This window comes from Macaca mulatta, chromosome 20 (assembly GCF_049350105.2).
Source record: "Macaca mulatta isolate MMU2019108-1 chromosome 20, T2T-MMU8v2.0, whole genome shotgun sequence".
NCBI lineage: Eukaryota > Metazoa > Chordata > Mammalia > Primates > Cercopithecidae > Macaca > Macaca mulatta.
The window spans coordinates 46717638-46743960 of record NC_133425.1 but is presented as its reverse complement, the minus strand read 5'-3'; the positions used below and the strand labels follow the sequence as shown (position 1 = coordinate 46743960).

The 26323-nt window shown below is 42.7% G+C and overlaps 1 pseudogene; it reads right to left on the bottom strand.

Annotated features, from left to right (window-relative positions):
* Positions 1-21103: 21103 nt before the first annotated feature.
* Positions 21104-22318, bottom strand: LOC144338074 (uracil-DNA glycosylase pseudogene; annotated as a pseudogene).
* Between the last annotated feature and the right edge of the window lie 4005 nt (positions 22319-26323).

The following is a 26323-nucleotide window of genomic DNA, read 5'->3' as shown; positions in this document are numbered from 1 at the left end:
AAATCATCTTAGTACATTTTATATACTCTTTAGAGAACCAGGGAATCTGGGAGAGGGAGATATAGCTTGGAACTTTTCCCATATTTAGTTGGCCACAGCTCCTTTTCTCCAGGCTCTCATGATCCAAAGGATACATCCTGGAGAGGGCTGGTGTGAGCAGCGCTGATCCATCAGCAAATTGTTTCTACTTCATGGTTCTTGAATGGAAATTGTTTATATATTTACCTTTCGTTGTTGCTGGGTTTTGCTTTTACACCTCTGGTTCTCAAACTGGCTGCATATTTGAGTCACGTGAGCATCTTTTTAGGAAAATGAAAACAATTTAAAATCTGGAGCCCCAGTTCAGACCTCTCTAAATAGCAACCAATGAGTCTGTACTTTCAAAATCTTCCACCGGGAAGTTTGGGGCAGCCAATCTGGCATGGCTAACCAAAGCCTGACACGGAAGCCACTCCCTCTCCCCTGTATCACTGACACCATTTTCCATCTTCTTGTCATCATAGACTTTACAGTTGTTGTCATGAGTCTAATCTGAAAATAAAACTGGCACGTGATGGCAACCAACCCAAAGGGAATTTTGAAGCCTGCAGAAAGAGGGATATTTTCTTTCCACTCTCCAAACTCAAGTAAGAACAATCATTGACTTTCCCTACAACCCATTAATTCTATATTTAGGGAACTAAAAGGAAAGGGGGGAAAAAATCAACCACAACCTCACACACAACGGAAAAGATTGTAGAATCCCAGTGGCTATGTTGGCAAAATGCAGCATGCGTGGGCTTCATTGGGGTGTTACTAGTCTCATATATTAGATTTTTCTTTCTAAAGTAGGTGAGTTAATTTGTCTTGGACTAACATTCCTACAGATAGAATAGAGATCTGGTATCTTCATCACCACTAGAGGTAGTACAATCTGGACACGCCAAGTCCATTGTATGCCTGCAAGCAGTTTTAAAAGGTTTTGGTTAGCTCCACTTTTATTAGAATGAAAGCTTTTCACAAGTAAGAGGTTTTATGGGAGTTATTTTTAAAGTAATGTGTTTTTATTGGTTTCTGGTAAGATCAGTGAAATCACATGGCATTTTTAAAGAATTTTAAACCAAAAAAAGATGTTCAAACAACTTGCTTGAAACACAAAAGCCAGGAAAGTCAGAATAAGATATTTAAACACAAGGAAGTTAATACCAAGATAAAAACAGTTCTGAAGAAGCAACAGAAAGAAGGAAAGAGTGCTCCATGCCAGGACAGATATAAACTCAGCTTAGCATCTAAACTGTCGTTCATGTATTGAGGTAGAAACACGTCTCTTTAACTCCGTTGCCCTCCCCCAACCAGATGTGAGGATCACAATTTGTTGTGTGTAAAAATTAGGCTCATTAGATAAGAGAACATATTCTCAGTTGCCTAGACCTCAAAACAATAAAACTAACAATATGCAAAAATCCAACTGAGTGCAGGGAAATCAGCAGAATTTCAGACACACAAATCACAGAAGATCCTAACTGGAATTCCACCTTCTTCAGTTCCTCCTCTTCTTCTTTGTCTTCATCTTCTTAATCTTTGCTGTCTTTTTTTTTTTTTCTGATTATTAAGTTAATACATGCTCAATCCAAAACACTCAGACATGTTTAATGCAGCCTGAGAAAAACAATCTCATTCTTTAGGTGAAAAATAAAAACAGGTCAAGAGAAAAAAGGATGACTTACCCAAGGTCCACAGCAAGTCAACTGGCAATTTAAAACCAGAAATCAGGTATTTTAATAGTTCTTCAGCATAGTTAATAGTCATAATGTGTATGTATTTGTTGTGTAAACATATGCACATTTTTGCTGTTAACTTATTTTCTACACCCTTGCTATGGTTTGAATGTTAATATTTCCCCCTAAATTCATATGTTGGAACCTAATACCAACGTGATAGTGTTAAGAAGTGGGGCCTTTGGGGAGTGATTAAGTCACGAGAGCTTCACCCTCATGAATCAGATTAGTGCCCTTAGAAAAGAGGCTCCAGGGTGCCAGCTTGCCCCATCCCCATGTGAGGATGCAGCAACAAGGCATCACCTGAGGAGCAGGGAGCAAGTCCTCAACAGATACCAAATCTGCAGGTGTCCTGATCTTGGACTTTCCAGCCTCCAGCACTGTGAGCAATACATTTCTGTTGTTTATCAATTGCCCTGTCTAAGGCATTTTGTTACAGAAGCCTGAATGGACCAAGATACCCTTACAGTGTGCAGGCACAAGCACACATGCTGGCACACACACACACAACATGAGTGTAAGCATCAAAAGGCAAGATTCATGTCTTTCTAATACAGCACTGTAGACCAAGTCTCCAGCACTTACTAGGTGTGCAATAGACACATAGATGATTAAGTGAATGGATCTCTTCACAATGCTTTTTAAAAAGCAAACCATAGCTGTCTCATAACCCTTGATCCAATACAAGTGAGCAATCAAATAGATCTATTAATGTGATATAATACCTGTAAAACCTCAGAACTCTTCTACCTAATTACAGAAAGCAGTTGAAGAGTGAATTTCCACCTATCCTCTGCAAAGGGTACCTCGAGGCAACAGTTTTCTAGAAAGAAAACTATAATGAGCTTGTACACACCTGGGGACAAGTTCTGTCTGGGCCATTGTAGTTGTGCGGTCTTAGGACTTCTGCCCCTCCTAGAGGTGACAGTGGTATTAGTCACCTATTCCCCTTGAGTTGGTACAAGGGTTAAGTGGAACGATAATTTGGAGAGAAACAAAAGTCAGAAAAGTTACAAACATACAGACTTTGTATTTCAGACAAGAAACTTTCTTAGAGTGCTTTTTTTTTTTTTCTTGGTCTACTTTGGTACCATGTGGTGATGTTATATAGAAGATGTAAATGCTTTTTGTAAAATGTGGACCCACCTAACTAGATAATGGTTATTTTCATAGAGTGTGAACATTCTCCTTTTTGAAGTGCAATCTTCAAGACTATCTCTCCTTATCTGCTCTGAAAAAGGATTCCATCTGTTTCCTTCTAAAGAGCATCGCTTAATCTTGAAATACCACCTGGCTCCCTCCAAATTTAATTTTAACTATGAGACACATCATTACTTAGAACTAAGAGATTTTCCCACCTTGGACACAAGTTGAGAAGGGGAAAACTTGAGTCTCTGGCTGCCATTGCTTTGGACATTCTTCAATTGATAAAAGATTAAGCAGTGTTCAGTAAACTTGACCACCTACCACTGAGAGTACACTGCCTGTACCTTCTCCCATTCCTTTTTTTTTTTTTTTTTTTTGATATGGAGTCTCACTCTGTTGCCCAGGCTGGAGTGCAGTGGTGTGATCTCAGCTCACATCAACCTCTGCCTCCTGGGTTTAATAATTCTGGTGTCTCAACCTCTCTAGTAGCTAGGATTACAGGCATGCACCATCATGTCTAGCTAATTTTTGTACTTTTACCAGGGACAGGGTTTTGCCATGTTGGCTAGGCTGGTCTTGAACTCCTGACCTCAAATGATCCACCAGATCTCGGCCTCCCAAAGTTCTGGGATTATACGCATGAGTCACTGTGCCTAGCCTGCCTTTTTTTGGAGGGGGGCACATAGAGGAAATTTCCACCATTTTCCCCTCTTACTGGGTTGGCTTATAGGTAGTTATTTATGGTGTTTATCAAATATGTTTGGCTCTCCACCTCTTCTGCACATCACAGGACTGTTTCCTGGCCTCTTGTGTTTGAGTGAAGCCATATGAGTTGCATATAGAAATGATGTGCCACTTCCAATATAGAAAATTTAATTGCTAAGGAAAATATCATTAGAGATCTGTTTTCTCTGCTGTAGTACCCAGCAACACTTGCATGCCAGCCTACATGCCAGATTATAGAGGCAGAGAACAAAGCCCCCAACTGACCCAAAATGAACATGTACGAGACATTAATTTTTATGGTCCAAGTTGCTAAAATATTGAAGTTGTTACCGCAGCATAACCTAGCCTGTCAAGACTAAGAAAAATGGGGAAAATAGAGAATATTTGCATCAATTAGCTATTGCCTATACCTATAATAAACCACCCCAAAACCTAGTGATTTAAAACACCTACCATTTTACTTGCTCATGACTCTGTGGGTCAGCAATTTGGGTTGGGCTCAGCTGAGTGGTTCTTCTGCTTATTTCACTCAAGTCACTGCTGTAGCTGCAATCCATGGGTATATTGATTGGAAGCTGATTGGCTTAGGAGTCTTCAGCTTAGATATCCCATTGCTGCTCCATGTATTCTGTCTCTGGTAGGCTTGCTCAAGCTTCTTGACCTGAGCCTCCATACAGCAAGAGAGCAACAGTAGAACCTACAACACCTTTTGAGGCCTGTGATAAGAACTTCCACATCCTATGGATCAGAGCAAGTCTCTAGTTCAGACTCATGGGGATGAAAAAAATAGACTCCATCTCTTATGGAGGTGGCAGCAAAGTCACATTGCAAACATAGGGAGGGGAGGAACTTGTGGTCATTTTTTGCAATCTATCACATCATCTCATGACTAGTATACCAGCCCAGAATGTTTAGACATTGAAACAGCATCCTGTCTATTTTAGAGGGGAGGGGTATCATCAACAAGATTTTGCTTAAAAAACAATTAACTAAAGAACCCGTTATTCCAGCACTTGCCCACAGAGGGTTGTCGTTACCCAGTTTCCATGACACTACATGGTCTTCTTGCAACCAGTAGACACCCTACCTCCCAGGATGCTTGGGCCATTTTCTCTACCATCTTTTATACAATGTTTTAAGAAAACATACCTCTTTCAGGAAAATGACTTGGAAAAATGAGATAAGAGCCATAGAGTTCCCAGTTTCACTGAAGTGGATTGAAAATTCCAACAATGGCTCCCACAACATAGGGCAACAATTGATATCTGGAGGCAGTGAGGACCAGGGAGAAATTTGAATAAGAAGTGGGAAGGAGAGCTTCTTACAAAAGTGAACAGCTTGATAAAGGCACTGATGAGTAATAATAGCAGTTACTCACTGAGTACTTAATATTATTACTCCTAATAGTAATAAATGCTAAAAAAAAAAAAAAAAAAAAAAGCATGTGCTCTCCTAAGAATGAGGCTAAATGTTTATTAAAATGTGAGGGACTTTGGATAAGCAGTAGTCAGTTTATAGGAAGCCTACATTGGCTCCTTGCTTATATAATTTTAACAAATTAGCAATAAAACCCACTGAAAAAGGATAATTATCAGAGAGAAAAAATACTCAGTGTTGATGAGACAATGGCAGAAGGCAACCCCTCGACCCCACTCCTCATTCTGATGCCCACCTACCATTTTATCTTCACCTGTAGCTCCCCCTGGTTAAACTTCCAGATTCTATAGGTTCATTCCTCTTGTCCTGCAAATCCTTGGACCTGCAGTCTCCACCTTCTGGTGTTCAGAGAAGGCCTGGATGGCCAGAGTACAGGGTTCACAGACCTGGCATCCCAGATCCTGCCTTCAGCTGCCACCTTAGACAAAGCAGTGGTTAGGGAGGTTGGGGTCAGGGAGCACATGAGGACAGAAAATGCTCCCTCAGCCATATCACCCCCTAAAGACTACAGGATGACTGAAAGGTAGCTGTTCTTGCAATGGAATGTGAATGATCTTCCCCAGGGCAATTGGATAGATCCAGCTCCAAGAGGTTCCAAAATTTGGAAGGACAGCCTCTGGGCTGGCTGTGAAAATTACACAAAAATTGTAATGTGGGCCCCTGAGGTCACTCTCTGCAGGTCTGTTCCCCATGGCTTGCCAGTTCTTTTTGCTCTCACCCAATGTCCTATTCTCTGGTGGCCATGTAATGACTCCTGAGGTCAGAAAATGAGTCTACCTCTACAAGAAATCCATCCTCAGCTAGTGAAGGAGGCTGCAGGGCATCTCCCACCCTTCATTCATGCCCAAAAGCTTATTTCACTGTTAGCCTGCCCGGGTTTAACCATTTCGTTGTCTTTTACATAAAATTATAACAGGGTTTCAGTTGAGGCTGGATTTCTAAAATCTTGATACCTAAGAACTAAGGCTATAAAACCACTTTTAAAACTAAAGTCAGATTTTCAGTTCAAATTGGGAGAGGGATCACACACTTTTATCTTCTGTTTTTCCCTCAATACTAACAGAATACTACTATGAACCCAAAGATCGCTGAGATAAGGAGGAAGGGATCCTTAAGTAGAGCAGAGAATCTGTATTGTTTCTGGAATGCGGAAAGTATAGGGGATCCTACAGATGCATGAGTCACCGAAGAGGAAGCTGGAGTCCAGAGCACCCAGAGAAGGCCCCTGCAAAGGTGGAAGGAATTCTTCCTTGCTGACCTCTGGAGAGCTATAAGCCTTTTACCTGTAGGTAGGCAGAGCAGAAGCAGAAAGGGGAGAATAAATAAGGTAATAAATTAAAGTTCTCTCAGGCTCCTCTCTTCTATTCCCTACTCTTAGCACACTGAGCAAATGATGGTTTATACCCAAGACTTGGACTAGGGCTCCTGATATGGCTGTCAATTGCCTCTTGCAGATGGAGGGGAAAACCTGCTAGTTGTCCCAGCCACCCCAAACTCTCGCCACCGTATGCCAAGGTTCAAATCACTTTATTCTACCATGAAGGGAACGTAGGGAAGATGAGTTGGGAAGAAGAATTGTAAAACCAAATGGAGAATGCCTGCTGTGTAAATCAGCCAAGTGCATAACTGGCACACAAGAATGGGCAACCAAAGATCAAGAGCCAGGTGGAAAATCCATTGAGGATACCTTGCAGCCCCAAACTAATAAGTGAGCAAAAAATGACCCCAGAAAACAGGAAATTCAAGAAACAGGGGGAAAATATTTTAAAAATCAAATAAGTACACTAAGATTTAAGGCAATATTACTTTATGACAAAATATACTGAGGAAACAAATCAGAAGATAAGAAAAAGTACTTTGAAAATAAAAATGTGATAATATTGTGAATATTTTTGCTTGTCCACTCAGCATTCATTGCTCCTTCAATCATTCCCAAAGAACACCCATTTTGTTGAGGTATCCCCTCATCCCAGAAAGCTTATGTGACTCAATAGGCAACTTTTGGTTGTTACAAGGAGATGGGGGTTAAAAGGAATGAGGGTGTGGTAGGCTGAGTACTGGCCATGGTCACCCCAATCTTTAGCAACCACCACCCTGATCAGTAGGCAGCCATCTGACTGACAACATTGAGGGAAGATCATTCACCAGCAAAAATTTACAAGTCCCTAAAGGCTCAGAAGAGTGTTAGCATTGTTTAGCAATAACATATTTTTAATTTAATTAATTTAAATAATTTAATTAATTTAATTTTAAAAATAATACAATTGTATACTTAATACACTACAATATAGTATAAACATTACTTTTCTATGCACTGGGAAAACAAAAAAAATTTTTGACTCACTTTATTGTGATATTTGCTTTATTGTAATAGTCTGGAGCTGAACCTTCAATGTCTCTAACATATGCCCATATGAAAACTATATCTCAACAAAGCTGTTAAAAAATAAAAAATATAGCCAAAAATATTTTACACATGAAAGTTCATATTGAACAGAAACACCAAATACTGTGTAGGATTGGAAAAAAAAAAACCCCACATTTCAAAATACTCTTATAAAAACTTACAGAGAATAAGAACAGTTAACTACAAAGACAAAGCTTCATCTGACTTGTTACAAATAATACAGAATACAGGAAGTAAATGGATGGATCTGAACATTATTTTTAAAATGTTTGAGTCTAGATTTTTATACTCAGCTCAACTATACAAATCATGAGAGGATGAGGTAAAGATATTTTTCAGACATGTAAAGACTCAAGGTTTTTTCCTGCCTATCTCTCCCCCAATTTTTTTTAACAAGCAAATGAAAAAAGACTAATAAAAGACAAAGGATTCTATCAACAGAGGATCGCCATACGTGGTAGAGAGAATAATGACCCCCATCAAAGATATCCACATAATGATCTCTTAATCTATGAAGATGTTATCTTACTATGGTCAAATAACAGGATAAACCCTGCAGTAACAAATGTATTTACATAATCATAATATTTTCACTGCAGTTTATGAGGTTTTAACTTATAGGAAAATACTGATTACTGATTATTCTTATAGAACATAAAGTGTTATAAACCTTGACAATGTGAAAATACTCCTATGACTAATAGGAATTAAAGAAAGTGGGAGGGCTATGTAGAAATGCTAATTTCCTTAATCTTGCAGTGTCAAGAGAGATGATATGACATAATGTTAATAAATCTGAAAATAGAAATACATTATTGAACACATATAAAGCCCTCCAACAGAAAAACTTGACAACAGAAAATACCTAACAAAATTGGATGAAGGACATGGGGAGACTTAGTTCAGACCCTCATATTTCTTATGAGGAAGCTGGAAAACACTGTTCAAAATTCATAGACCAAAAAGTAGAGTTGTGTGCATTGCATGTGGACATTTGAAATCAACTTGGAGAAACTAAAACTAGGAACAATCAAATACGGTTACCTCTGTGGAGCAGATGGAGTATAGCAATCAGGGAGAAGGGATGCTTTTCTTTTCCACTTTACACCCATATTTCCCCCCCGATCAGCTCCACCTATAGAGAAGAAAACTGTTGCTCCAGCTGTTGGGCTACTGCCTACAGTAGTAGACAGTCATCAGCTATCAGCCCTCTTCAGATAGTGCCTCAGCTAAAGAAAGTTGCCTTGCCCAAGTCCCTTCCTTTTAGAGGTAGCCTACTTAAGATGTTTAGTCTAGATCAGTGATGCAAAGTCCTGGCTTCCTCACTCAACTAAGGACCATTCTGAAGAGCCAGTCCAGCTTCAGAGGTCTCCATGGAATCATTGCATTACTGTGACAGCATCACAGCCCAGCCACTCCCTCAGCCCCAATTCTGCTTCCTCATTTTCCCTCACAGGCTTCGATCTTAAGAGTCTTCCTTTATAAACTTCCCACTTGATAATCTCTATCTCCGAGTCTGCATCCTAAACGACCCAATCTGGGATAGTTTTACACTAACTTTTTAAAAAAACCATTCCTAAATTAATTTTATAAATGCAAGCACAGAGCTATGTGCATGCTTTTATTGATTTGTTTTCTTCTAGAAATAAAGGCTCACTTAAAATCTGAGGAAAGATAAGCTTTATTTTGAGAAAAATGCTCTAAGAGGCTGTCTGCTTATGCAGAATTGCACCAACTCTCCCCATCTATGATGCAGAGGTTGAAGTGAGCTAAGCTCACTTAACTAGTGAGCTAAGCTGCTTTGCATTGTAATAGGAAAGATTGCCTTCTTGAAGCACAGGTGGCCTTGCATTCTCTCAGTGTACCTTAGCAGAGTATCTTTCACCTGCAGGGCTTGTTGGTGAGGGTATTTTGGTTTGTTTTATTTTTAATTGACACAAAATTGTACATATTTATGGCATACAAAGTGATATTCTAAACTAAATTTGGAAGGCCACACCCAATGTCTTTTCTTAAAAGAATAAGGGTGCATTGCTATTCTGTCCAAATAGATGAACACATTCATATTGTCAGAAGCATCTCATGCCATGGGAAACTATGAGGCCTTGGTAATAACTTCCAGTGATTTCCCACAGCATGAAAATCCAATTCAAACTCTTAATCAAGTCTTACTAGGTCCTAGGAGATCCTGCCTCCACCTATGTTTCTGTTTCATCTTATAGCACCTCTCCCCCTATTCATGACTCTAGAGCCACACTGCCTCATTGCATCCTTGGAATCCACCATGCTGATTTCTGCCTCAGAACATTTGCATAAGCCGTTGTCTTTGCTTAAAATGCCTGAAATATTCTTCTCCTGAATCTTTGTTTAGCTGACTCTATCTTGCCAATTCAGGTATCTGTTATAATGCTCCCTTGGGAAAGAGACCTCCCCCGACCATTCAATAGAAGGCAATGCCCTCTTCCTTCTCTATGGCATCACTCAGCTTTCATTTCTCCAGAGCACTTAGCACCAACTGAGATTACCTTGCGTTTCTTTCTTGTTTAGTCTCTTCTCTCCTTGCCTTCCAAAAGGGAACCTTAGAGCAGGAACTTCCTTTGACAGGGTCTTGCTGTTTTTGCAGAACCTTCAGCAATGCTGGGCCCTACCTGTTGCTTAATAAATAGTTATTGAATCAGCAAATATAAAACTATATGAATTTAGTAGGTTTAGAAATCTCACCCCAAATTAGAAGGAAAGCTTTGTATTTTTAAAGAAATTAGAAGATAAGTTCATAATTCTGAAATACCCTAAGTGTTGTCAACTTAACTAAGTGGTGCTTGTGACACAAAATGCCCTGGAAACACTGATGAAAGCTATTGTCCTCCTCAGGAAAAAAAAGTATGTCTATACACCTTGTATATCCACAAAGTATGATGCGTGCAGTTTCAAGATTTCTTCCCCTAGGTTGAGAAGCCCTACTTTAAAGACTATGTGAAAACCATTTGTAAATGGCACTAAGTTAGCAGGCAAATGAGTGTTGCAGGAGTAACTGCATGTCATTCCCCCGCCCCCACGCCCCTTATGGTCTACACCCATTTAAACAGCTCTGGCTAAATGGGAGCCACATCACGGAGCAGGCAAAACAGGGTCAGGCTAGCAGGAGGCCTTAAGAGGTCATCTTCTCTAACCTCTTGCTGTGCATGACTGCTCATCCAAACATCTCCAGCGGGCTCGATGATCTTATCAATGGCCTCTTGGCCTCAGTTAACCTCTCTAAAGAGATAGTAGCCCCATCTAATATAATTTATCTTTAAACACATCAGTCTCCTGCATTTGACTATAAATTCATTGAAGACAGGTTTACCTAACAATCTCTAGTGCTGAGTTAGCACAAAACTTCAATGTTTGCAAAGCAGATACTAAGTACCAGGCACTGGGCTCAGAACTTTACACTAATAAACTATTTTAAATTTCAAAAATCGAGTACTTATCATAATCCTAAGAGATATAATCTATCATTTATTTGCTCACGTGTTTATTATTTTACTTTCTTTACTGGAATGTAGATTTCTTTGGAATCGTCAGTTACAAGTGAATCCAGTAAATATAGCTGAATAAGTGAGTGAATGAATGAATGAATGATGACACCATGCAGATGAGAACAAAAAGATAAGAAAGCGCTTTCACTCTTAAGGCAGACAAATAGTGAGCCAAGAAAAACTATAAACAAACAGGTAAATATTTTATTTCCAGTTGTGTTAAATGCTCTAAAGAAAGATTTCTTTCCTCTAAATAAAGCTTATCTATGAGCTTGAGAGTGGCTTGTGGCAGCGGGATGCAGTATTAGATAAGCAGTCTGGGAGCTCTCTCTGAGGAAGGGATATTGAAGCCTAGACCAAGTGGTTAGAAAGATGTAGCAATAAGAAAATTTCAGAGAAGAAGATTCCAGATGGAAAGAACAGCAGGTGCAAAGGCCCTGAAGTGGGTGCTTGACATGGTCCAGGAGCAGAAAGAAGGCCATTGTGCTTAGAGCTAACAGGTTCCACCGAGAGCTCTGACGAGAAGTTTGGGGACATTGGCAGGGGCTGTATCATGTAGTATAAGAACGTTGGATTTTATTCCAATTGCTATTAAAAGCCACAGAGTAGCTTTAAATAGGAGGTTGACCTAACATTTTTAAAGATCACTCTGGCTTCTGTCCGGAAAATGAACTGTAGGGGACAGAAAGCCCCAGGCCATGAGCAAAGGGATGCAGACTGGCTGGAAGGCTGGTGGAAGGATGGCTCCCATGAGCCAGGGGACCTGAGGCCTAATCTCAGCCTTGTCCTGACCACTCGCAGGGTGGGTGTTGCTCTACCACCTGGGCCTTCATTTTCCCACTTATAAAATAAAAGGGGCTCATGGGGCTATCTATTGCTGCTATTTCCTTCCTTCCTTCCTTCCTTCCTTCCTTCCTTCCTTCCTTCCTTCCTTCCTTCCTTCCTTCCTTCCTTCCTTCCTTCCTTCCTTCCTTCTCTCTCTCTCTCTCTCTTTCTTTCTTTCTTTTTTGTCTTGCCCTGCCACCCAGGCTGGAATGCAGCATTGCAATCTCAGTTCACTGCAACCTCCACCTCCTGGGTTCAAGCAATTCTCCTGCCTCAGCCTCCTGAATAGCTGGGACTAAAGGTGCACACCACCACGCCCAGCTATTTTTTTTTTTTTTTTGTATTTTTAGTAGAGGTGTGGTTTCGCCATATTAGCCAGGATTGTCTTGATCTCCCGATCTTGTGATCTGCCCGCCTTGACCCCCAAAGTGCTGGGATTACAGGCGTGAACCACTGTGCCTGGCTTATTGCTGCTATTTCAACCATGACATTGTTAAACTTCTGAATCTTAGTCTTGTCTTTGTCATTTGGATTCAGAGACAAATCTAAAGAGAGCAGATCTGCCCTCCTCCTGCCTGGACCTTCCTGAGACAGCCCAGCTAACACATAAGTAGCAAAGCTCAGACCAGCAGTATGAGGCTCTGTGGCAGGGGCTGGCTGACAGAAGCCAAGCATGTGCTTCCTACGTGCTTCATGAGAGGGGCCAACCCTTACTCGATCCTGCTCCCTAGTCAAAGCCAAAAACAGACCGCACCCTGCTTTTAAAACAGCGACTCATCAGGAAGACTCTGATGGGGCTTTGTTTCTTGTTTTGCTCTTTGGTCCCCAAAAGGAACACATGGCCACCCCTCGGGGCTCATCCCAGTGTCTCCTCTTGGAAGGAAGATGTGCTCTTTCTAGGCCAGCATTCCAAATGCAGCTACGCTTTGGTTTGACAAAGAGAAAGGGGGTCTGACCTGGTTGGATATTGAATCTGGCTCTCTCCCTCCCTCCCACCTCCCCGCCTTTCCTTTTATCTCCCAAAGTGGTCCTCTCCGGGCTGATGGGAGAGGGCGTGCGCTGTGCTGGGGGTCACATCGCCTCCCCTCCCGACTTCCTCAGCCCCCGCGTCCCTCGCACACTTGCTTGTGCAGCTGCTGTGTGTAAATTCCTCACATACATCTCTGGCCGGCCAGTTTATTTTTACAAACAATAAATAGGACGACATTCCTATGGTGTCCCTCTCTGGACAGTCTAGTTTACAGAGCTGAAGAGACAGTGATGGAAGATTGGTGGGGTTTATACAGATGGTGGTCCGCATGTCGTAAATCTCATAAACACAGAGTGAGGGTTTTTTTTTTTTTTTTCCTAAGAAACACAAACAACAACAACTTACTCCCCCACCCCCTTTTTTTTCTTTCCCCCAAGATCACAAGACATTATCAAGGCCTGCAAATCATGACCAGATGATATTAAGTTGCTTCAATAACACTCTGGATCCCTTCTGGTGTGCTATTTTTCTTCATTAGAAACGATAGCCCAAGTGCACCAAGGCCTCTTTCCTTCTCCTCAAAATTTATAGATCACAGCCTCTAAACTAATTGTTACTTGCACACTAGGCCGCAAGCTGTTTGTGCATGGAGCAATTACCTCCAAGGCTTGATGAAAGGCATGGGGGAGGCAGGAGGGTGAGGAAATTGAAACACTCAGGCAGGGTGGCCAGGGTGCCCAGACATTGTGGATAAAAGTGAATGCGAAGTTCCCTTATCCATCACCTACCTTGTTCAAAGCTTGAGATGTGACAGATACCTGGTGCAAGCTGCTGACTTCATATCGTTACGAACCAAGCCCCTTCCAGACCAACATCTCCCTAGGAAAGAGAAGCATTTGCCCAGATTCTCTGTCTTAACCTCCCAGGTTATAGCACTTCCTATAGCTCAGAGAGTCATTGACTTCCCTGTGAATAAGCAAAGCAAGAGATTGGGTTCCCTGTGGCTACCCTGTCCAGGAGGTTCTCAGGATCTGGGTAGCAAAGCTAAGAGTTCACTCACTGGATGACTGCCAGGTGCTGTCCCTGTGACAGCATTATCCCACCTCAAGCCAGGTTCTCCTCCCCTAGGCAGAGCAAAATCTGAAGGCCTGGGGTCAGAATTAGAGATCTGTCTGACTGCTGCCTTTTGTACACAGAGAAACAGAGGCTCACCGGCAGGCCAACATCACAGGGCATGCTAGTGCCAGAGCCAGGTCTCTTGACTCCATACTTAGATCTGTTACTGTCTGGCAATGTTGATGCCCTGGAAATCATGCCACTTGGAGGTAGAGTTCTCATTCAAAATGCCATGCGAGAAATAGCCCCAGCTGATCCCACCAAGGATGATTACCAAAGAGTCGCAGCACATCACCAGTCATAGTCCAGCAGAAAGAAAGTTCTTATTTAGTGGGGTTCGCAAAGTGGTGTTCTTTCCGGGGTACCTAAGGAGGAGAAACGCATTATTTTGGCTCACAATCAGGCTTGGTCAATCAAGTCTTCGAGATCAGCCCATAATATGAGGACGCTGTTAGTGTGCCATCTGTAACCCCCAACACCCACCATTCTTGTGTCCTGCCAGAACCTGGGACTGTGCGTGAGAGATGCTCAGCCCTCATGATGCTGAACAGAAATGCCAATGAGTGAACACTCTGGGAGCAGCACTCTACCAAAGAAGGAAAGGAGTGGTGAATAAATGCCTCGGTTTCCTCCTCCCTCAAAGGGAACAACTCCAAGGCATCGCTTCTGGGTGTCCCAGGGTTCCCCGGTGGGATTGAGCCCTGACATGCACAGGCGTATGCTGCTCCTTAGCACAAATTTTAGTGGATGCCTTCTCTGCCCCACATTACCTCCCCACTGCCCTGCCAGCAATTCCAGAGATCACTGTCTAAATAAATTTCTCGCTTGCAAATCCTTGTCTCAGAGTCCACTTCCGGGGAAACCAAACCCAAGATACTTCCCAGTGTCTTCTCTCTTTGTGAAGAATGTTGAGGTCTGTTTAATGGTTCCCTTTAAAAAAAAGTGTTTTCTTCCTTTTTTTTTTTTTTTTTTTGACAGAGTCTTGCTGTGTTGCCAGGCTGGAGTACAGTGGCGTGATCTCGGCTCACTGCAACCTCTGCCTCCTGGGTTCAGGCGATTCCCCTGCCCCAGCCTCCCTGCTAGTCCTGCTAGCTGGGACCACAGGCACCCGCCACCACGCCTGGCTAATTTTTTGTATTTTAGTAGAGATGGGGTTTCACCATGTTGGCCAGGATGGTCTTGATTTCCTGACTTCATGATCCACCTGCCTTGGCCTCCCAAAGTGTTGGGATTACAGGCGTGAGCCACCGTGCCCAGCCAAAAATACATTTTCTTTATCAGAAGTTTTAATTAAGGATATTTGAAATAAAGATAAAAAACAAAGATTCCTGTTCTATTAAAAATCAGAAAATCTGGCATCCACGCATGGCAGCCCTGAGCAGGAGCTGGAAGGGGCCGCCACTTTTAGAGAAGGCTGTTCTCTCCACTTCCTTACGGTTCCCACCAGGTCCAGCTTTGTTCTTTCGGGTCAGTTTCCTGGTCCCTATAGACAATTGAGTTTTTGAACTCAAGATTTCTGTTTCATCCTAGGCATCTTCTAAAGAGCTGTAGACAACAGATCAAGCATTTTTCTTGCATTCCGTTTAATTTCTTCCTGAAATCTAACAAAGGAATTCCCCACGATTTGGGCAACTATGCCTCTTTTTGTTCTTTTTAAATTCAGACTTTTATGATAGTTACTCTCTGTTTTTACAGCAGAAGAGATTTCCCTGATCTGCAGTCATCTGTGTAAGCTCCCTGCACTTTTTTCACATTCAACAGGAAACGAGACCAATGAGATGCCCCGTTGCCTTCAGTTCATGGTGGGCTCCTGCGTAGCCCACTTGAATGGTTTTGATTTTTCCCTTGAGAAGATGAACTCTCAAAAATAATTCCCATCCTCCTCCTTCCTCATACCCTACCACTACTACTATTCATGAGTTATTTTTCTTCTTGTATGGAGGAATCCTTTGGACCCCTCAAAGACTTCTCAAATTGCATCAATTCACTTTTCTCTCATATCAAAGTACTACGTGGTACCATTGTCAGCCTCATAATATAACCAACTATAATAAAACAAATCTAAATATGTGTTTAAAAGAGCATGTGTGACCTACTGTGGTAGTGTGGTGTAACATTTGAATTCTGTCACCTTAGAAACTTAGAGGTTTACCTGAAAAATGCCATCACTTCTGTTCCATGGAATTGAACTTTTGCCAGGATCCTTTTGCTGTGGCTGCAAAAGGGTCAACGTGTAGGATAAGGGAGAAATTCATTCCATTGTCCAGGTAATGTGCCTACATAAATCTAAAAGCTGGACATAAGAAAACTTCATTTTTTTGCTTCATCTCTGCTGGTTTTTCACCAACTGAAGAAGGGCAGACCATTGAATGTGAATGATTCTGAGAAGTTTGCATTCTTAGGAGAACTGAGTCATTGGCCCCATGGCTTCCTTGTTCCTCCTCTGGGTTTGGCCTTGTGTGAACAGGTGGCAACAAGGTCTTAAAATTACCAATGAACACACTTCTGTCCCAAATCTGCTTTGTAGCGGGAGCTCTGAGCTTGGAATCCACAGCAGCCTGGCCACTCCAGCCAACAAGAGGAAGCAATGCAGCAAAGCACAGGGTCAAAGAGTGGAGGTACTTTTAGGATATTTTCCAGGTAAACATCCTATAAATAGGGAAAGTCAAGATGCCACAGCAGGCAGTCCCAGCATGGAATACAAAGCATAGGTGTGGCATGGAGACCCAGTGGAGGGACCAGCACAACCTAAGGAGAAACCTCAGAACATCAGAACTAGAGTGGAACTCAGGTATGGGGCTTTCTTATGGGGGCAAAGAAGGCGGCCATGTCAACATGCCAGGGAGTCTCACCCCAAGCAAGGTTCTGCCTCTCCTCTACTTAAACCCCTAAAAGGCTCCCTGTTGCTCTCAAGATAAAGTCTAAACCCCTAAACAGAGCTTTTCAACATCAAGGGTCTGGTTGGCCTCACAGAACTTCATTTGTTCCTCATTGTCTGTCCACAGGCTCTCTGACTGCTGGGCTGGGCCTTGAGTAAGCTGGTGGGGGGATTGGAGATCAACCAGACCTGGTGCCCACCCTCAGGAAGCTCACTGTTCAGTAGGGAGACAGATAGGGGACAAATAGCTTACAGAGCTACTTCATAAGTGTTGTGAGAATTCAGAGATGACAAAAAGAAAGGGGTGATCAGCTCATTTGGGGGCAGGAAGGAAGTCCTTCAAACCAAAGACCTTCAAGACCAAGGAACAGTTCACTGAGGGCAGGACAAAGGAAACGAAAACAGTCCAGCAGAGAGATAATGACTTGAACACAGACGGAGGGGCTCAATGCTGCTTGGAACATAAGAACTTCAGTGAGACAGGAGGTCACAAGGGATGTCTGGGGGACTAGAGGGACGTCTTGGTTCCTGGGCCAAAACTCAAGTTTCCATGCTGAGTTATGGGGACTACCTGGAGGTCACCTGTGCTTGGAGGCTTCCTGAGTCTGTCAGTACTGTGTAGGTTATATGTGGCACATCCTCCCACAAGAGACATGAATGTTGGGCTCACGTTCCTGGAAAATCAAGTGGGTATCATGGCTCCAGGGTCCTTTCTCCACCTCTGAGCTCCTCTTTCCTCCTTGTTGGCTTTGTATTTCAGCCAAGTTTTCCCCAAGTGATGACAAAGATGGCCATGGGGAGCTCAGAGATGCATCTACAAGTTTAACAACCTTCTAGATAGAGTTTCCCTTCCCTATTAGTTTCCACGAAATTTCAAGGGAAATAGCCTCATTGGTCCCAGCTGTGCCACATCCTTGTTTCTGGACCAATTGCTGCGGCCAAGGAGATGTAGCATTTTCTGAAGCCAGACCCAGGTCATGGCTAATTCCTGTAGCCCTGGGTAGGGTCAGTTTCCCCTGCTCCCATGATGATTGTGGATAGAGTGTTGGCAACCCAGGAGAAATGAGGGGTTTTTTGCTAAAATGGACACTGAATACAGGGCAAGTAAAAGCCAGTGCTGTTTCCCATACAACTCTGAATCGAGCCCCTTACCCTCCAGATGTACAGCTTGTGCAGAGAACAACATCCCTCTTGCCAAGATGATAGCTGCCTTGACTTTGATGTTCCTCAGTTTCCACACTTAACGTCAGCTCTTCTGCCAGGGCTGCATACTTGTTTGTTTTGTCTGGACAGATTTTTGTGATGCTTCTGCTGCAGGAAACAGCTACATCAATAAGGTCCACTGTTTTGTTAGCTTTATCAAGGAGCAGAATGTCTGCTCTGGTGAGCTGCTTTTGTGTCTCCAGCTATCTCAGAATAGCTGTTTTCCAACATATTCTTTTTCTTTGTGCTATTTTCTTTACCCAAGCCCACTTTCAAATAATTAATTGGTGAGCTTTGTGGCAACATTCTTGTACCTATTAGCATTTCATCCTGCTATCCAAGGTGGTTTACGACTTCTGTATTTCCTAGCAATTAGATTTTGCTTATCAAGCAAATGGGTTCAAGAGCAATGACATTGCACTGTATCTATGAAAACAGGTCTTCAAAGCACGAAAAATGACATGTTATGTTACTCCTGCTGTTGCTATGGCTGCTTTGCCTGCATAATATTGACTAAGGAGATGTCAGAAAATCTGCTAAAGAGCAGAGATTTCTGTATCTTTCTTCCCTCCCTTTCTCCTTCCTTCAGCAAAGACTTACTGAGCAACTATTACACCCTAGGCACTAGACATATAGTAATATTTCTAAAATTCACCTAATATCGTATATAACTATATCTATAATAATATAATACTATCTTATGTAAGTATGTATCTACAATATAATATAAATATACAAAATACATAAATATTTATATATAAATAAATTATAAATATATATTTGATCTATGACATATGTATCAGTGCTTACTATTTGACAGGCACTGTTCTAAGAACTCTGCACATAAAAACTCTTTTAATCTTTTTTTCATTTTCTTAACAATCTCTTCTTTTTCTTTCTTTTTAGTTTATAATTTTAAATTTTGTGGGTACATAGTAGGTGTATATATTTAGGGGGTACTTATTCTTAATATAATATCATAAATACATTTTATAGATAAAGAAATTAAGGCAATAAGCAATCAAATGACTTTCCTAATATCATACAACTAGTTACTAGAAGAGAAAGGACCTTAACCCAGGCCTCAGAATCACTACACTATTCAATAGCAGACAAATCTTAAAAATCAAAAACAAACAAACTAACAAAAAGAATCATTACATTGTGCTACTAATCCATTTGTTGAGTATCACATGAAAAAAATTACAAATTATGGCTAATATGATGATGGATAAGTTTTAGGACCTTATAAGGAGCTCAGTCCGGTTCAATGGCTATAGTGAGGGAAGGCATCTCTGAAGAAGGGATGTAGCAGCTGAAATTTGAGGACGAGTTGGAAGTAAGTGGTGTTGGGAGGACAAAGAGAAGATCAAAGGCAGGTGTCAGGCAGAGGGACAGTAGATATGTACCTGCCCCCAAACCCAAATGGAGCCTAGTAGACTCTGTGACTGGAAGCAAAACCTGTAGAGGTGGTGTAGTTAGGTTAGAAACAGTAAGGTCATGCTTTGTGAGTTTTTTATTTCTGGTAGACAGAAAATGGCCCCCAAAGTGACTGTGAATATGTTACCTCGTGTGGCAAAGGGACTTCACTATGTGATTAAACGTACCATGGACCTTGACAGGCGGAGAGTATGCAGTTGCACCCAATTTAATCACCTAAGTCCTTAAAAGCAGAGACTTTTTCAGCCATGGTCACAAAGAAAAATGTGACTACAAAAAAGAGTCAGGAAGAAATGACTTTGATGGCTTTGAAGATGAAGACATGGAATAGAGCCAAGGAAGAGGGTGTCCTCTAGAAGCTGGAAATGTAACCAAGTATAATAAGAAACAAAGCCAAACATGTATTTTAAAAAACATGTATGACATAATGTAGCAGTTAGGTATAATATTTGAGTTCTGTCAACTTAGAAAGTTAGATGTTTGCCTGACAAAATGACAGTACTTCTGTTCCATGGAATTGGACCCTTGGAAAAGGAGGGAAACAGCTTTCTCCTATAGAGCCTCCGGAAAGAATGAAGCCCTGAGAACATCTTGTTTAGAGCCCCGTGAGACCAGGTCAGATTTCTGACTCCAGAACTGTAAGATAATGGATTTGTGTTGCGTTAAACTAAGTTTGTGGTCATTTGTGACAGCAGCGATAGGAAATTAACACATGTCATAAAAAGCTATTGATGGCTTTGAGCAGAGGGACAGCACTATCAAAAATTTTTTTTTGGAACTTCAACAATTTTTTATCACCAAACTTGTGCAGGGTTAACGCTTTCACCTGGAGAACAGCAAAAATGACACTCTAACAAGATCAAGGGTGGGAGGGCGCAAACCCAATGAAGACTGTCTCTTAAAAAAAGCATTAAGAAAAAATGCATTATCTGCATAAGCATTGTTTTAAAAACTAAAACGTCCCAGTGTGGCAGAAAAATATCCCAAAGTGATTTCAGTGCACAAAAAAACAGCATTTGGCAGTCTGTGCTGCCTTAAAAACTCTAACTTAGAATGACCCTAGGAGAAAATCATCCTTCCTCTATTAAAAAAAAAAAATCCCTTTTTTCCTTGTCCTTGTTCAGATTCCATGAAACACTCAAAGAATAACAGGATGAACAACATCCAGCCCACTTCTCTCATCCCCTATCTCTTAAGGCTCACACTCAGGACTATTCCTTAGGAACCTTCACCTCTATTACAATCAGAAAATTGATCCCTAATTTCTGGGCCAGAGTCCTAGAAACTTGCAAATCACCCTCCTGCTTCCTTCAAGGAGAAGCCCCAGGGATCCTTGAAAGATCAAGGGGACGGTGTATCTGGCTGCAACTGGAATGCCTGCCGGGTTGGGCCCAGGGGAGCCCTTTCTCAGCAAAAGCACCCCAACACCTTATTACTGAAAGTCTAACCTACCAGGTAAAACAAAGGAACAGCAGGCACCAAACTACAGCTGTACCAAAAAGGTGCACCTCTCCAACATTAACCATAAAGGTAAGGGAGGTGAGGAGAGCCGAGTGAGTATTTGACCTCATCTGTCTTCTGAGAAGCTTGCATATTTTAGGCCAAAGCCTTGTTGCAGAGAAAGACATTTGGCCAAAGAGTTGCCTTTGCTGTGTCTGGCTGGATAAAGCTGCCATTTCTGGGCATCCTGGTTCAAGGCTGCTTTATGGAAGCTTTGCTCCCTTATGTAGAGTACTTAAGAATTACTGCGGAAATTTTCCATTTGCCTTCATAACTGGCAAATACTTCAACAGCAGTTTCTCAAAAACCACCAACGGAGAAAGACCACCCCTTAAGTTGAGGATCACAGCTCCTTCCAGTCAATGCACTTCTTGCCAGACTTTTGTAGCAGCTCATTGGTTTTAGAAAAATGTCTGCATCCAGTAGGGCATGGTGGCTCACACCTGTAATCCTAGCACTTTGGGAGGCAAACGTGGGTGGATCACTTGAGGTCAGGAGTTCAAAACCAGCTTGGTCATCATGGTGAAACCCAGTCTCTACTAAAAATGCAAAAAATTATCTGGGCATGGTGGTGTGCACCTGTAGCTCCTGCCCAGCTACTCGGGAGGCTGAGGGAGGAGAATCACTTGAACCCGGGAGGTGGAGGTTGCAGTGAGCCAAGATCATGCCACTGCACTCCAGCCTGGGTAAAAGAGCAAGACTCATCTCCAAAAAAAAAGAAAGAAAGAAAGAAAGAAAGAAAGAAAGAAAGAAAGAAAGAAAGAAAGAAAGAAAGAAAGAAAGAAAGAAAAGTGTCTACATCCAAAGAACCTCTATACGCAGACAACAGGGAGGGTTGAGCCAGCTGCAGAATGTGGTACTATTTCCTATCCATGGCACTGCCCTTCTTCTGAGCATAAGAGCCCCAGAGCAAGAAGACAAGCCAGTCTGAGTTCTGATTTGGCCAGGACACAACTATGTCAGTGAGTTGCTCCCAGCCTCTCTCCTTATAAGAACTGGCTTGATGGGCCAGAATAGTGAGACCGCATTGAGTAGAAGGACCCCTTGTTTGGCCCACCCAGATAAATCTCCATGCTGAGGGTGAACAAAACCATCGATGTCTGCATTCAACAATTTTTAAGCATTTTCTGAACTGGGCGGAGGTGGAACAGGTCTTTGCACATGAAAGCAGAGCCTGTGAGCTTGACTGGGTCCATGATATGGATCCTGTATGGGAATGAGAGCCTTCACATCTCCTATGTCACACATATGGGTCTAGGTTCTGAAAACTTGGTGTGGGGGTGAATAAACAATGTAATGTCTGTTTCATTCTGCACAAATCCCATTAGCTTTATAAAATACTCTTTCCTGAACTGCACTGAGGTACTTCTTCCAACTCTCACCAAAACACATGGGTAGTTGTGGACCATGAGTCTATGTTGGGCCATGAGTCTGGGAAGAGACCTGACCTTCCCCTTTAGATGTGAACCAAGCGCTCAGTGCTCAGCAGTAAGGAGGACAGCATGCTGGGCTTATCCTTCCTGGCCCTGGCTTTCTTGATGGGGTGGGCCTCTGCATCTCAGTTCTCCTAAGCTACAGCTGCCACACCAGTCCCCAGGTCAGCCGGCTTGGGACTGTGGGAAAGAGACTTCCCAGCCAGACTGGGAGAGAGGAAGCAGTAGAGTATCTTCTGGCTGTTCTTCCCAGAGCTGAGGAGGAAGCAAATACACAGCCCAAGGACCTACAAGGCTTCCACTGGCTGCAGAAGTCAGTAATTCAAATTTTTAAAAATTAGTTGCATATTTTTATCTGGGTCTCACATTATTTCACTGTGATTTGGGGGTTGTGATGGTTAATTTAATGTCAACTTCACTGGGCTAAGGGATGCCCACATAGCTGATGAAACATTATTTCTGGGCATCCCTTAAAGTCTGTGCAGGTGTTTCTGGAAGAGATCCACATCTGGGTTGGTGGACAGAGTAAAGCAGATGGCCTTCACCAACGCAGGTGAAGTCACCCAATTCACCGAGGGCCCAGAGAGAACAAAAAGGCAGAGGAAAGGTGAGTTTGCTCTCTGCTTAAGCTCAGACACCCAACTTCTTCTGCCCTCAGAGGTCAGCACTTCCGGTTCCAGGTCCCACTCAGATGGGAACTGACACTGTCAGCCCCTCCCCACTCACACCCTTGTTTCTGAAGCCTGCAGACTTGGACAAACTGCACCACGAAATGTCCTGTTTCTCCAGCTTGCCAGTGGCACAGGTGGCAGGTTGTGGGACTTCCCAGCCTCTGTAATCATGTGAGCCAGTTCCTGTACTGGTTCCATTTCTCTGGAAAACCCTGAGACGGGAGTCAATTTTACTAACTGTTGTTAAACATTTACTAACTTAGTAAAAACATTTTACTAAGCTGTTGACAAAGTTTTCAACTGGGGTTGGAGGAAACTATTTTTCTACATCACAGGACAAACTGTCCTCATTTCTTTCACTAGACATTTGTATCAATTCCTGCTGTTGTCATCAGCCACTGGCACCAATGTCTGACAGCAGCAGAGATTTCCAGGGGCCTTGGTGAATTCCAATGCTGGCCTAACTTGGGGGACCTTAGGTGAGTTGCATAACCTCTCTGAACTTCAATTTCTCTGCTGTCAGATGGAAATTCTGCCAAGGCCTATTCCACGAATGGGTCATTATGAAGATTTAAAAAAAAAAAAACCTAATTGTCTGAACTTTAATCTTGTCACAGAGTAGAGCTCAACAAAAGCTACTTTCTCTTTTTCTGTGTAGTTGCTTCCAGTGCTCCGGTGGCTTCTGGGTCAGACAATGCAGTAAATGACTGGACAACTATAGCCATGAACATGAACTATTCATGTAAATGTAAGGGCCAGGGGAGAATCAATTATCAGCATAAAGATGACAGGCAAGCCTCTCTCCATAGAAATGTTTTCTTATTATATTCCAAAGCGTTATAACTCTCTGTGTCCTCCATTATCCTAGTTATTGGCTGGAGTGATAGGAATGAGCTGTTGCCGACAGCGGTGTTACTCATGAGAACATGACTGCTGGTCGACAGCTCTGTGCAGGGACAGACAATGGCTTGTCCCAGCTGGAGGAAGTCCTCCGTCTAGTGACTTAGGGAAGTAGTAAAAGGAGACAACCAGGTAATTACCAACCCCCCACACACTTTCCATAAATAATGTAGCCGTTCCCTGTATATCTATCCCTGATATAATACATCTTTTCTTTGTTTCTGATGAATAGACATAAACCTAAAAAGGAAGTATCCTGAGTATGTCTTGGCCACTTTTACTATATAGACAGATTGATGGGTGCTTAAAATTTCAGTACAGATATCAGTAGGGCAGTAGGGTCCCTCTGCTTCTTATAATCTAGCTAAGAGTGGGTCAGACTATGGAATGTCTGTGTCCTTCAAGAGTCCTCTGATTTTTAGAATCACTTCTGACTCCAGGCACCCTACTTCTGCTGATTTGGAGAATTTTAGGAACCATCTGAGTCCTTCCAGTTTCTAATTGTCAAACCAACCTGGAAGCCAGAAGGCAGAGGTACCTGTGGATGTAGTTGACACAGCTGAGCCTCCCAGCACAGAAAGCAGGGTGGAGCTGAAGATGCTAGTGCAATACGTGAGCATGTGTGCGTATACAAGATGCCATGTGGGCTTGGGTGATAGAGTCCTTTGTGTGTCTGTATAGGATTGGGAGTGGGCTTGGGTGATAGAGTCCTTTGTGTGTCTGTATAGGATTGGGAGTGGAGTGCACTGGTGCATCCCTGACCAGTTGGAGATGGGAGAAGCATGGGGTGTTCCCTTCCAAGATTCCAATTCCCTTCTTCAGATGTACTCTTGAATTCAGCTAGACCAGACAGCGCAGGAAAGCTGCTGGCTGATCCACGCCTCTTCTGGTTTCTTGGCTGATTTGGAGTTCCCTGGGCCCTCCCTAAGTGTAAGTGTCACCCTCAGCAGACCCTGAGTGACACAGCAAGCAAGATACAAAGGGGACGGGGAGCTCTGATGGGAATCAGGATGTAAAGAGAGCCCATCTTAGGACAGGGGCCTTTGCAAAAAATCAGGCCAGGGAGGGCATTCCAGCACGCAGCGTTCACCCGAGAGGAGGGAACATCACCTTGTAGGCAAAGACTGAGAATATGCAATAGCTGAGGGATTCTCAGGACCCCTCCCCTGCTTCCCCATGGGCTTAGGCCATCTCCTCACTTGCTCACGGGGTTCTCTCCGGCAGATCTGCCCTCCCACTCATACTTCCTTCATTTCCCAACACGTCTGCTTAACATCTTGCTCCCTTCTCTTAGGCACTTTTGTTTTATCACTTAATTTTTAACTGTCTTCCCCACTTCCAATCTCACGTTCCCTCAAAACACTTCTCATTGCCGCCATGAGGTCTCTCACGCCCAGGGATGTTATTCTGACCATATAAACCTAGAAAACCATATCTGAACACAACAACATAATTTGAAGATGTTGTCCAACACCCTGCTACACTCAGCTTAGTCCCCTAGCTTGAGCTGGCTCTGCTTACAGGCCTAGGAAAGACACTTTTTCCTACCTGTATGATACCACACTCGCAGGTCACAGCCAATTGTGTCAGGTACATTTACTGACTCTGGAGAAGACAAGCCATGGGTGGCCAGTGCCCACTCAGATCTGTTATTGCCCAACCCTTTGAACAATTGAGGGAGTTTGGAACAGAGTCAAGTGAGTGTAGAGCACTAGAGAGATGTCTCTGGCCAGTGAGATCCCTATCACTGCCCTCTGTCCATCCTTCTTTCTTCTTTCTTTAGCTCGGTCACCCACCCAGGCTGGAGTGCAGTGGCATGATCTCAGCTCACTGCAGTGTCCGCCTCCTGGGTTCAAGCAATTCTCCTGCCTCAGCTTCCCAAGTAGCTGGGAATACAGGCACCCGCCACCATGCCTGGCTAATTTTTTTATATTTTTAGTAGAGACGGGGTTTCATCATGTTGGCCAGGCTGGTCTGGAACTCCTGATCTCAGGCGATCCGCTTGCCTTGGCCTCCCAAAGTGCTGAGATTACAGGTATGAGCCACTGTGCCCAGCCTGCCCATCCTTCTTAAGTACCATTTGTTTAAGTCTGTGGATTTAAACCAGAATGCAAAACTGGACTGCAGATCACCTAGCTAGGCACCGTTTTCTTTGTCTGTTGATCCAGGTCAAGGGTTTGATGAGTTTCACTGATACCCATCAGGAGCTTAAAGACCAAGGGCAAGAGAATCATGGGGTCTACCTTTGGCCGCATTCTGGTTGGGCCCACCCTACAACAAGAAGTTGTCTTTATAACACTTTCTTTATAAAACCTTATATAACATATATACATTTTATAGATATATACATATAACTTTATAAAGTTTTCTTTATAAAACCCAGTCATTGAAGA